This window comes from Chroicocephalus ridibundus, chromosome 5, assembly GCF_963924245.1.
Source record: "Chroicocephalus ridibundus chromosome 5, bChrRid1.1, whole genome shotgun sequence".
NCBI classification, from domain to species: domain Eukaryota; kingdom Metazoa; phylum Chordata; class Aves; order Charadriiformes; family Laridae; genus Chroicocephalus; species Chroicocephalus ridibundus.
The window spans coordinates 17481060-17493472 of NC_086288.1; the positions used below are offsets into that span (position 1 = coordinate 17481060).

Sequence of the window (12413 nt, forward strand, 5' to 3'; positions counted from 1 at the left end):
TGCTAGCACCCGGCTCCTCGCCCGCGTCTCTCTCTCTTCTCTCCCCCCCTACTGCGGAGCGCCGGGCACCAACCGGCAGCTGCTGCCCTCTGCGCAGGCGCGCTGCGCCCGCCGGCCGGCAACGCGACAGGCGCCGGCGCCGGCTTCGGCACTTTCCGGAACGGTCCGGAAGGGCTCGGGACGAGCGGCGGCGGGCGGCGCCTTCCAGAAAGATCTGGAACGGCACGCGGCGGGGTGGCGTTATCGAGAACGTCAGGATGTTAGCTTACGTCAGAGCGGCGGCGGGCCACGCCCATGCCCCCCCCCTTAAAGGAGCTGGCGGGGAGAAGCGCAATTTAAACGTTGGTTGCAACGCAGGGTGATTTAATGTGATTATAGCAATTAGGCCAATTAAGGCGCTCGTCCTCGAAGAGGTCTCGAAACCTGAGTCTCTCTCCCGCAGGCACCTCATTCTCTGTTGGCGTCGCTTTGAGTGCGGAAGGCTGGAACTCTACAGCTGGAGAAGCACGGTAAGTATTCATTCATTATGTATTCATTCATTCATTCGCTTCTAAAAATGACGTCCCCGTTTCACACAGCAGCGTGACGTCTCTCTGACACAACAGGGGACACGGCGCTGCACGGTTGTGTTCCACCGGAGAGGCTAAAAATAAAGTGCAAATCCACTAAACCAGACTCACATCCATCAGGATCTTTGATTTGATTCTTTCCCCGTTTACTGTTTTTTCAACTAGAACTCTTCTCCTGAAGGTGACAGACGCCGTTTTTCTCCAAAACCCCCAGAAGCGCCCCTGTTAAACACAGTTACATGTAACACAACTAGTATTTATTAGTACAAGTAATTAACCACCGCATTTTCCTTGCTGGTATCAGGATGGGGAACGCAGAGCAGGTCCTGCTCCCCCGCAGTAGCCAGGGAGACACATCCCAGCTCCGCTCCCTGTTCCAGTTCTGGGTGACTCAAAGCGTTGCACATCCTCCTCCGCAGCCCCACCCAGGGCTCCCTGGGACAAGGGAGGATACGCGAACGGTCCCGTGGAGCGGGGCGACACCGCCGAGCCATCCCAGAATAAGTCGTGCCACCTCGCAGCCAGGGGACGAGCCCCCACTGCAGGAGCACGGGCACGTCTCGGCTTGGATCTCACACCCCCGTGCTGCCGCTGCCCTGTTGTTTCCGGCAGCCACAGCAGCTGGCGTCAAGGCCCAGGCATGCACAGACATTCGTGATAGCAACAAGAAACTGCCAACGGACTTTTTATTTGCCTTGTCAAGAGTTAAGACTTTGGCGAGTTGCAGATGAGATCGCACGCAGGATAAGCCAAACTCTGCAAGTATTTCATAAAAGTCTTGTTTGTGTGCTTCAGTGTCATGCCGCTTGCCAGCTCTGCAAATGTGAACAGCGTTCAGCCAAGTCAGATTAGCCACGGGCCTGCCTGGGCACATACCCCCCGTCAGCTACTGGCACCGCAGCAATCTTGGAACTGCTGTTGTCCGAGACTTTCCTGTTCTTGGCCTGTGGATCACAACTGACTTTTAGCAGCTAAAAGAATATTTATCACAGAATCCTCGAATGGTTTGGGTTGCAAAGGGACCTTAAAGATCACCTAGTTCCAGCCCCCCTGCCATGGGGAGGGACACCTCCCACTAGACCATATCACTCAAAATCCCATAAAACCTGGTCTTGAACACCTCCAGGGATGGGGCAGCCACAGCTTCCCTGGGCAACCTGTTCCAGTGTTTCACCGCCCTCATCATGAAAAATTTCTTCCCGATTTCTAATCTAAATCTGCCATCTTCCGGTTTGAAGTCATTACCGCTCGTCCTATCACTGCAGTACTATTTGTACTAACTCAAGGAGCTAAAGGTTTTTATGTGGCATTTAAGGGTTGTGGAGAAATATTAGGAACACTGCTAGCCTTTGTTTCTTTGAAACCAAACATTTAAATAATGGCCTCCTAAATACTTTCTTGATTCCTTAAATTATGAATATTCCACAAGGTTTCGTTTCTTCTTCCTTTCCCTATTGAAAATTATTACCTCAGAATCTTCTCACTTAATTGCACTGTAAGATTTATCCTCAATACTGAGAAGAATCCTCAGCCATTTTAGATTTCCTCAAGAAAGAATGTATTCGGTGTTCTAAGTTTTGAGGTGCTTGGATCTCCAAGTCTTTGGGCTGCGTTTTGGCTTGAAATGCTGCCAGCCAGACTGTAGTCGTCTTGCTGTTGTTTGAGGGATGGGACAGAGAGAAGAGTGAGGCGCTGTATTTCTTAATGCCGATTAAAAAAACCCAAATGTAAACTCCTTCACTGTCTTGACTTGTGCTTTGAAATACTGTGAAAACTCATCAATAGGTTAGAAACAGGTTTTTCTTTTACTGTGGTTCACGTAGAAGCTGTAACAGGCTGATAGGTACACATACTTCCAGTGGGCTCTGCTGACAGGTGAGGGAAGCTGCCGTTACCAGAATATATTCAGGTACATGCTGTAATTCAGTAGTCAAGATCTGTAGCATTTAGCGTGAACAAAACGGAAACATTGAGAATTTTAAACAGGAGGCGAGCGTTTTCTTGGATTCATTCCTTGAACAAAATGTAAACAGTACTCTTTAGTTCCCTGAAAGCAAATTATTTCATTTAGTACATACTTAGTCACAAAAACATCCAAATAATTTCTTAAAAGCGTTGTTTGTATAACATTTAAACTATTTATATAACATTAAAAATAGGCTATGCAAACAATGAGAGTTCTGTCATGAGCACTTTTCAAACACAATAGATGTTCACTTACTATTTTAATCAGATCCCGAACTCTCTGAAACGTCAAGATTAAAAATGTCCTTAATTTTGTCCTAAAGAACTATTACTAAGGCTCCTCCTGTTCCACAGAAGATGTTGGAGAACGCTCCATGGAAGAATGCATCAAGTCCCTCTCGCTTGTATATTTTCATAAGGCAGCCAACGCTTCCTTTATATTGGTGTTCCATCTCCCCACTCTGCACACAAAATAATACGGACAGATCATTATTGCACTGCACTGAGAAAGAAACTTAGATGCCCAGCAAAATTTGTCTTCCTTTAGTAAAGGACACTAAGGAACTTCTTCCTAATGTTTCACTTAACTGTGAAGGAGAGATCTTTTAACTAATGAATATTTATCTGATGTAATGCTCTGTTAGCTTGTTCCAATAGCTAAATTTAGAAAGGCTGTGATCCTTCTTCTGATGCTTCTTTTAAGCTTTACTGGGCAAGTAGAAGGCTTAGGAATTAAATGAGGTCACTCCAGTCCTAAGGGTGCTCTGAATTGTTTCAGTGCTATTAAAACTTCCACAGCTCTTCTTTTTTTTTTCTCCTTCTTTAGTACCACTGGACTATTTTTATAGCAAGTAGGTTTCAGTTCATTAGTGATCGATAGAGTCCTCTAAAAAATATTAAGGTCTTGACTAGCACGATAATGTAAAAGCATAGGAAGGCTAAGAAGGAGGGCAGTGCAGTTTTCATCTAGCCTGCCTTGTTTGTGAGCATTAATTTGCTTGACAAATGAAAACAAAGCAAAAAGGAGGACTTGTTAGTTGCAGACCTCCACCCTGTTCACTAAAACTTGCTTCAGGTGCTTAGGGGTGAAGGAAATAAAGGATGACAAGCAGTGAATGTTCACGTGCCGGCATACGACCATTTCTGCAGCAGTCACAGCTGAAGTACTGAACTCTCCCTGCAGCTTTTTCCGAGCGCAGCATGGCTGAAAATCACGCCAGCTCCTTTAAGGTTTGAAAATTTCAACAGCGGAGTGGAGACAGCCCAGAGGAACGTTGTGTAGCCGTTCTCTGCACAGCAGAGCACTTGGGAAATAGTCTTGCCCGCTCTGGAACTCGGGAGGGTGACGACAGCCATCTCTCAGATACTCTGAGTAACAGCACGGCCCTGACAAAGCCGTTTTTTGTAGATGTGCTTGGTGAGCTGTCAAACAATTCCTGTTTCGGAACTGCATTCTCTTCAGGATTTGGGGACTGTGTTAGGAACTGACACTGGTTTTTGTCTTCACTAGCAAAAAAACAAGTACACTTTCTTTTGGCAAGATTAATCCCCAAATCCCTATCTTTATATGAAATTTTACTGGAAAGAAGACACCAGGTTTTTTACTTGATGTTGAAGATTTGACTTGAGTTAGCTACATCTTTAGTTAAATCCACTTGCAGTATCAAGGTAAGGTTCTAGACTATAGTGGCAGAAAGAGTTGCCGTCTTTGTTGCCTACTTTAAGCCTTTGTGATACACTCTGCAGCTAATTTAGTGATATTTGAATTAATTTTCTGATGGAGACAGTGTTACATTTTGTTACATGTTCTGTTAGGAATCAAGGTAGGAGATCACTATGCGTTTCCTGAACATAATAAATGCAGGAAATAGATCTATGATAAATATTCACATACATCCATTAAATAAACATAGTATCATAGCTAAAAAACATTTAAAATATTTCTGTTTGAATTGATGTGAATATATGCAAATGAAAGGATATTTGGTAATGGTTATTACTGATTACCTGACAGAAATCAACTTTGCTGAAAGCAGTAACTGTACTGTGCTCATTGTTTCAGGAAGTTATCCCATCTGGCAAATATAATTTAACTGAAGGATTAAAAGGTGCTGTATTTAATTCAAGGCTTCCTCTTGGATCAGAATAAATGTCATGATAAGAAATGGATAAAAATTGTAGGAATCAATCAGCTTTATTTGTACCTGGAGCTTCAAAACTACATGAATGAAACAAGGATACCACGTGAAATATATTTATACCTCCATAACATATATTATATATGTCCTCTCATACTCTTTTATGCTGGTAAACCTATTAACTTACTTCATATGATTGTAATTTGTGTTTTTAATCTTGATACTATTCTCTATCCTAGTGGTAAGTTAATTACCAGAAATACAGGCAATTTTTCGGTAAAGCCTCAAGAAGCACAGTAATTAGGAATAAAGGCAGCATTAACTGTAGATTTACTGCCGATTAAGCAGATAAAGCAGAATCTGAAGGCAGTGAAATTGTATTTAGTCTGAAAGGAAGAAGCCAGTAGTGCTAATGGTGTTTGCCCACTGTAAGCTTCAAGGATTTCTGTTATTTAGGAGAGATTACCAGAGGTATGCAGGCATGACCTAAGAATCGAAGTATCCCCTGGGATTTCTTGAGAGCACCCAAGCAAGTTCTATGCCAACATTTATTCTTATGTTCTTTTGACTTTTAGAATGCTGAGAGAAAAGGATACTCTTGAAATAAAATGTAGAGACCCTTCTTTAGAACTAACAACTCCTTTTCTATTGTCAGCTGGCAAAACTTCCTCAGGGATGCAGGGAGCAAGGTCCTGATTTTTCAAGAGCATTTTTGTGGTTTTTTATTTAGTGTTTGAGGATGATCTTCACAGCAGGAATTTATATTATTATATGTACTTCAAATGCTACTGAACTACCTAGTAAAATTACCTAATAGCTAGCACCAAGATCCAACATTAATTGGTAATTATACACTATGATACCCATCACATGCTGAGGAATAATTCTCAGCTCGTACTGAGCTTTGAAGGTTACTGATTCTGCCTCACACCTGAAGAACAGCTGTGTGCCACAAAGACTATTTTTCTAACTGCCTTAGCTGGACTAATAAAGGATGTTATTCTAGCCACAAACCTGTATTACTCCAAACATCTGGCTTCTGAGTAGGAAAAAGAAGAGATCCTGTTTTTCTATTAAAAGCTCTCACCAACCTGTGAACTTTTACCACGCTCCCACAATACTATTATTTCATTTTCCTTCTTGTCTTTCTGGAGATGTTTCCAGTTTTTTTTTTTTTTTCTGAATAGAGTCTCACCTGCTGTAAAGCTATACAGCACTTTAGTTAGCACAAACTTCAAAAATCTAGTAAGTAATTTTCAGAAAAGGATTTCAAGCTAGACTGTACCTGCATAATTGTGTATTTCCTGACAGTGTCAAAAGGCTAAGACAGCATTCCTGAGAACGTAGTCACAACTTGTGCAATGAAAAAGGAAAGAATGGAGTTTGTTTTGGATTTGGCAATAATCCCTGCAAAGTAAAACACAAATGGAAGCCTGGACAAATTCTGTAAAACGTATGTCAAATCCAGCAGCTATCAAGTCTAATTTCTATCATTTCTGTTGTTAATCCTACTGTAAAATTACTTTGCTCTTCAGTAATAAACTCTATTGAGCACAAATAACTGTAAGGACAAAAGCTGTAACTAACATCCTCATTAGTTCATAATAAATATTTAAAATATCACGTTAAAGGTTTAAAACATCTGCTTTTTTGTTTGTAAAAGCTACCTTAATGGTGTTGTAACATCCAAAATAGGAGGCTCAGTATACAAGGATTCCCTGCACTGAAACACCAAAACCCTGATACAGGCCAGGAAGTCTTTGCAATTTGAATAATACAGTCACCAAGTCCATGGAACTGCTGCTCAGCAGCACCTAATAGAAAATAAATTTATGGACATTGTTATGCTTTACAGAAGCCCTTCTCTTTAGTACAAACTACTCTGCATGACTGAAGCATTTAACATTATCAAAATTATATGAAAAACATTGTTTCCTCCTCTTACGAACGAAGCATAAAGAAGAAATTGAGACACATGGATGGATGAAGACAGTTTGTTCAGATAGTGGCATCCAGTTGCTGAAACACTTTCAGGTCATATAACTTCCATTCCAATTTTGTCCTCATTCAGCACAATGCTTACGTATGAATTCTCTTACCCTCTCTGAAAAGGATTTTTTCGACATAATACCATCCTTTCACTTCCTGCCCACACATTCATACTCAAACTTATTAGAAATGTTACTAGTTTCAGCTTTTCCCTATAGTGGAACACTAGCCAGAAGCTGTGACAAAGTTAAAAAAAGCCACTTTTTATATCTGTAGATTCTTCATCTGTTTCAACATTCCACCAGTAACTACACCCAAGCTCTTAGGATTCTCTACAGGTGAAAACACAGCAAGCAATAAACCCATCTTTGAAGGAAGAACTTCAAAACATATGCCTTCATTTATTGAAGGGATCATGAAAATACTAATTCAGTTTTCTTTTTCAGCTCCGAATTATATGGTGCTCTTGTGACCCAGATAGCAGATAACATCTTTCTCATCTATAATCACCCCGTCCTCCGTAACAACCGGCCCGTGGATCCCCCCGCTTCAGCAATGACCAATTCTATGATGGTGGAACAGGGAAAAATAAAACCCAATGTACTTACTTTCACTGTGGCCCATAGTGTTTACCAAATACGAAAAAGCTAATCACAGTACAAGAAACGTTTTGCGTAACATTTTTAGGTGATGATATCTGACATAGCTCTGTTGCCTTAAACAGCATCACATCTTGTGTAGTAAATGCAGACCATGTAGATGCACCCAAAAATCACTTTTTATTTGTTGGTTCGTATCTGGCACATAGATATAGTCTGTTGTCTTTAACAGGAGCTCCTTGGCACTTTACAATCTAAATGTTTTAGTAGTTATTTTTTGTTTTCAAAGATAATCCCACTAAGCAAAACCTAATGCCTGTCAACCATATTTTCTTCCCCACTTCCTATCCTGCCCAAAACACATAAGAAAGCATCCAAAGACCCCGATTTCAACCATGAATATGCTGCTTTGCTAAATACTTTACTTCTGAAGAAATTAATCTTGAGTGCTATTCATGGAATGTTTCTAAAATTTGAGTCACAAGCTCGTACACATGTAAGCCATCTGGAAACACTTCTAGGAGACGGAAAGGAGATTTGAAGAACTATAAACGCTGCCTTATTTACATCATGGACATTTTACTTTTTCCACTTTAAGAGAAGAAGGAAAACAGCAACCTTAAACTCTTTGCAATCAAAATGACTGTAATTAGAAAAGGACTGCTTAAGAATTTGCGTGCAATACGAGATTAATCGAACTTTAATGACTGACAGCGTTCCTCCTGGTCAGCACCACCAGAAAGGCCTGTGGCAAGGAAAGTTTCTGGCACTGCGATAAAAAACTGTCAACAAGAGAAAGCACAGAACATTGGATTTTTGTTTAAATTATCAAAACCCAACCAAAGAAATCCTAAAACAGATAACCGAAGACAGACACAAATAAAGCAGATTTTCCAGCTTTAAACAAATTGGATATGAAGAACTTATGTTCCGTTCGGCTGATATGAATGAATCTTATGTAATTTGTCAAATACCAATATCAACATTTCACTTTCCAAGGGCGAGGTTTCTTGTAATTAATTCTGTGGCTGTAGACCTCTGTGTCTTTCACGAATCCATCCAAGTTAAGGGACTTTTCCCAAGTACACAGAATTGCAAGGTAAAGCAGCATAGCCCAAATGTTTATTTGCCTTTTTGAGCTATAACCTAAAACTGCTCCTTTTCTGGTGCATTGTACAAAACTAAGTTTTAAAAATGCTTTAACTATTAATAAGTATGTTTCTAGCTTTACACGTAGCAAGAAATCAGTTTTCAGTGTGAAGTATTACTTATGTACAGTAGTAATACGCACTTTCCTATCTGTAAGGTCTTTCTGGCACTCATATACTAATAATTATTAAGAAAATAGTGTGAAAAAATTCAAAATTAGAGACTCCTGCTTGAGGGACACAACCCAAGAACTTCACACGTTAGAATAAAAGCAGCTGTAATTTCACGTGAGTGAAATCATGAACATAAAGATTTGAGACTAAAGTACAGGTTAATGCAGTCTTAACCATGAGAATGTAATTGGCCCAGAAACATACGTGTCTGAGTCCAAGATTTTTAAGATCCATTGTAATACTTGCATCATATAACTCCAAAATAATTACATGTCCTGAACAAAACTTTGAAAATTCTGACTTATATTTATAAGCATTTATTTACATGTACCTCACAAAGTTATTAATCATCAAAGATCAAAACTCAGATTTCATTACTTTCAACAATAAACTACAGAGTAAGCATGCTCACTGTTCCTCTTGTTATAAAATAAGCTGATTACAAAATCTTATCAATATGCCACCACTAATTACGAACCATGCTGAGAGAAGGAACTGCACAGCTCTTAGGTGGATGTAGTTTGTTTATTAAACAGAACTAATATGGAAGATTATTTACCTGTTTTTCTTTATCCAGTTTGGACATGAAAATCTGTTTGTATTTGTCCTTAAAAGCAAAGTTTAGAGCCTGTGTTGGGAAATACCATATAACATTTGCCAAATTGCCACGCCAAAAACTGAAACATCCTACAGAAAAATAAATGGATCTTTAAAATAACATTTCCAAAGTTTATACTACACCAAGTATATTATACAATATTCCTTTTATTGTTTCTACTTTGGTATGAGCTGTAACAAAGGCCAAAATTGTTCTTTTTGCAGGTCCTTTATTTTTCAAGCATTTGGAATTTAAAATCTGGATTTATTGTGACACTTACCGACAGATGTACGCAGTCGGTGTTCGCACAAGAAAATTTGAAACTGCAAGTGAAACATCAGTAATGCTGAGAAACAGGTAAGGTTTTCAACTTCCTTACTTCATACATTTCTTAGACGAGGGGTACCTTTGTAAAATGCAGTCTGGAACTGCAGAACAGAAGAATATTTCACAGGACTGTGTATAAATTGTGTTCCTGAAGTAGCCTGCCTGTGCATTTTCGCTTCCATAGGGGGTGCTCACACTCCACATTAGAGCAATGATGAACCGCTTATACAGGTATCACAAACTTGGTACCGCTTTTGACGTTATATTATTCTAAATTGAAGAAAGGATCCCTTTGGACACTAAGATAAATGCATAAGAAGCTAAATGGAGCTGGGGAGGGTACTGCAGGAGCAAACCTTATGTGGATCATGGGGGAGAAACCAAACGTACGTGCGGATGTTCTCAGACATGGGACTGGCTGGCCGTGTTAGACTTCGCTAAGCAGTGACAGCCCAGTCATCTCTGTGACGTGTAGCCGTGCTCTTCATTCAGACGACTTAATTTTCTTGTGTTACCCTGGATGAAGGCAAAGACTCTTCAAAGACTCTCTAAGACAAAACCCTCAAAATTGTGGTTTTGTTTCCTATTTTGATCCTGCTTTCCTATACATTAACACGAGGATGCCAAATAAAGGCTGCTTTTGTAAAACTATCACAAGGAAAACGTTACGGGTATTTTACACCGTCCACAAATACCAACAACTACCAAATAAACCAAAAAAAATCCTGTGGGGATGTACCCAGCAGCCACCCCTTCCTCACCACCTCCTCCGCCACAGCCCGTGCTCCTCCGAATGCCATGGCCCACGATGGAGGCTCCATCGCCATCACTTTGAAAGCGTTTCTAAAAGCTTTTGTTTCTACAAGGTTTGGGAGAGCAAGGGAAAGGCGCTGGGACAGGGGAGCGGCTCAGGGTCCCTACCTCGCTCCCTGGGGACGCGCACAAAGCAGCCCACTGTGCCTGGATCTGCGTGGAGGGGGACGGCACCTGCAGAAACAGCTTCACCCTCTCGAGGGTCTCCACCGCCCTCTTGGAGATGGCAGCCACCACGCTGCTGGCCCTCAGGTCCTTCCCAAAGGAGATACGGGGTCGCAGAGGTCCTTGCCCTGCAGGGCCAACATGGCGCATGGCACCGCCCTGGCCTTTTCCTCCTCTACCCAAAAAAGCACACAGCCAGCGGGCACTAAACTGGCTTCTTTTTCCTCAAAAGCTGATGGTCTGGGGGTATGCAGGAGCTGAGCTGCCTCTGGCTCCCGCTATTACCATCTGCAAGGGGCGGCCGGGCCCGGAAACGGAGCTTCCAGGGAGCGCCACCCTCCCTGAGCTGCTTCCAGAGACCTCTGGAACTTTCCAGGAGCTTCTGTCAGCTGCGAGAACTGGCCCCTCTCCCCCGAGTAGGAACTAGAGAATAAAAACCCCAGGTAACAAAGGGTAGTTGTTGATCATATTGAGTTATGAGTTAATAAACATTATATATGGCAAGTAAATGAATTTTAGTCGTGTTGTTTATACCCATTCCAGTGCAGGGCAGAAATATCAATTCCTTCTAGATTGCTGATAGCATTTTTTTTTTTAATTGCTTTCCGTCCCCTGCATCTCCTGACTTTATGATTAATGAAGGCATGAAACGCTATTTGCTCAGTCAAAATGTTTTAATTGTTGATGTTTTTAAATGCTAACTTCTGTTTCTTGCATTCCCTTGACATTAGTAATTTTAACGCTGGTACTCCATTGATTTGTTGTGCGCCACACTGCTTTGCTGTATTTTTTAAAAATAATAATTTAAAGGCAAAAGAAATTAATTCATTTAGTGCCTTAATGCTACCATTTCAAGTCCTTTCGTAGCTTCTCTGCATCTATTCCTTTTAATATAATTTTATACGCTGATTCACAATCTTTGAAAATTACAAAGCTACAAGATTTGTATCAAAGATACTTGATAAAACTCTGTGTTCTGTAGGAAATGAAATCCTGTCATCCTTTGGGGCTCTTTTTAAACATACTCTTAAAAATCTGCAAAATACAGTCTCTGCTCAGTTGACGAACAACCAATAAAAATCCCGTAGTATCCACATAATTAATGCAAATTTTGCAACGTTTTGCTGCCGAACTACACTGCTTGGAGTATAAAAGGTGTACCATACTCGGATGCCCTTAATTCTGTTTAAGGTAGGGTGTCTTGTGAAGGAGCAAGCCAGTCTAAATAGCTGATTGGTGCTGGAGGAGTCCCACCTCCGTCGCTGCTTTTCTCCGCACCCACCTTCAGATTCACTGTTTCTTCTGCCTGGGCTCAGGTGCGTGTTTGGCCCAGCTAGGTCTGATTAAACACAAGGAGCTTGATAAAAGTTAGCTGTCCTCTTTTTAAAGCATTCAAATACCTTCTTTTTTAGCATTCAAACCATATAGCCCAGCCTTTAAGAGACTGAAACGAGACAAACATCAGCAAAATTACCCTTTACCGTGCAGATACATACTTATGTGCACACACACACAGACGTACAGGTTCTGTGAAAGCTCTTAAACCTGCTAGAAGCCATGCAGCAAAGACTGCTTGCTTCTCTGTTCCTTCCTCCCATACAACAAAATCTCATATTCAAACCCCACATATTTTAGACTCTCAAAAGGTGCTGTTCAGATGTTATCCATACTAATACATATTTTTATTCTTCAGAGTAAATCTCACACCACTTCATTGACGGAGAACAAATCTAAAGCACTACTGATATAACTCAGTTTTGTTATGTCTCAAACTGAAACACTCTATTTCTCATCTTCTAGGAACCATAAATTCTGGAGAAGGCTGATTAACAAAATCTTCAATCGTATGCTTAAAATTCAGGCCTAAGACTTCTACTGCTTGAATTAAAGCAACTGTTGAGTGATTCAAGACAAGCTGTGAATCGCTC

At 41.0% G+C, this 12413-nt stretch overlaps 1 long non-coding RNA gene across 2 annotated transcripts in view; it reads left to right on the forward strand.

The window, feature by feature from the left end:
• The first annotated feature begins 295 nt into the window (after positions 1-295).
• Positions 296-12413, forward strand: part of LOC134515997 (uncharacterized) — a 38232-nt gene continuing 26114 nt past the window's right edge. Inside the window, exons 1-3 of one of the 2 annotated variants that reach the window (XR_010071193.1) lie at positions 353-509; positions 9405-9537; positions 9692-12279. This is a non-coding gene — a long non-coding RNA (uncharacterized LOC134515997). Of the gene's footprint in view, positions 510-9404; positions 9538-9691; positions 12280-12413 lie in introns of those variants that run through there. The other variant, XR_010071192.1, reaches the window with a different exon arrangement.